At 39.5% G+C, this 785-nt stretch overlaps 1 non-coding gene across 1 annotated transcript; it reads right to left on the bottom strand.

Moving 5' to 3' along the window:
• Positions 1 to 228: 228 nt before the first annotated feature.
• LOC129469273 (U5 spliceosomal RNA) lies at positions 229 to 345 on the bottom strand. The gene has a single exon (XR_008652967.1). It is a non-coding gene; the product is annotated as a U5 spliceosomal RNA (small nuclear RNA).
• Between the last annotated feature and the right edge of the window lie 440 nt (positions 346 to 785).

Here is a 785-nt window from a genome sequence, read left to right as displayed (position 1 = left end):
ATATTGCACGCCCATAGCCCCAACCACTTGGAAAATTGAAGCAGAGATTGCTTACTACGATCTAGTTTAAGCCCTATTTCCATAAAACCAAAAAACCAACATTTTTACTACTACAATCCAAATATAAACAACAAGAAGAAACCCCTACATCACGCTTAGCAACAAACACACAACTTTGAAAACATTACAAGGCGCAAGTCTGTATCTTCTTTTTAAACACTATTAGACAGCCCCACGAACGTGAGGCCTCAAAAAATTAGTTTAAAACTCGGAATATGTTCCTCTCCACGGAAATCTTTAGTAAAAGGCGAAAGATTTATACGATTTGAAGAGAAACCAGAGCATATGTTCCAACATGTTGCACACAGTCCTCGAGGGACGGTCACTACTAGATTAGCAATGGTTACTATTAACCCAAAAGTGCTAGTGACTTCTATTTTTGTCTCAGACGATTGTATGAAAGGAGCTCCATTATTATGGTAAAAGAAAAAAAGGGGGGGAAAAAAGGGAGAATCTCCTTTTAAAGTAGGACGTGTTCTGTGTGCAATGCATTGTGGGTATGTAAATGCCCTGAGTCACCACCCCCTCGGTTTCTACAAATACCCTAAATAGTTCGTTACTTTTTCTAGGCGTTAGGCCACCACCAGGGGGCAGAGCGGAAGCCAGATTTACAGATCTGTAGATGCCTGGTCCAACTAGACAGTGACTTTTATAATTGGCACTTAAAGTAAAAAAAAAAAAAAATTAAGAGCCTTAAAATAATTGTATTCATAGGCCTGGCGCGG

The sequence above is a fragment of the Symphalangus syndactylus genome, chromosome 12 (genome assembly GCF_028878055.3).
Source record: "Symphalangus syndactylus isolate Jambi chromosome 12, NHGRI_mSymSyn1-v2.1_pri, whole genome shotgun sequence".
NCBI lineage: Eukaryota > Metazoa > Chordata > Mammalia > Primates > Hylobatidae > Symphalangus > Symphalangus syndactylus.
This window is presented reverse-complemented; position numbering and strand designations above follow the sequence as displayed.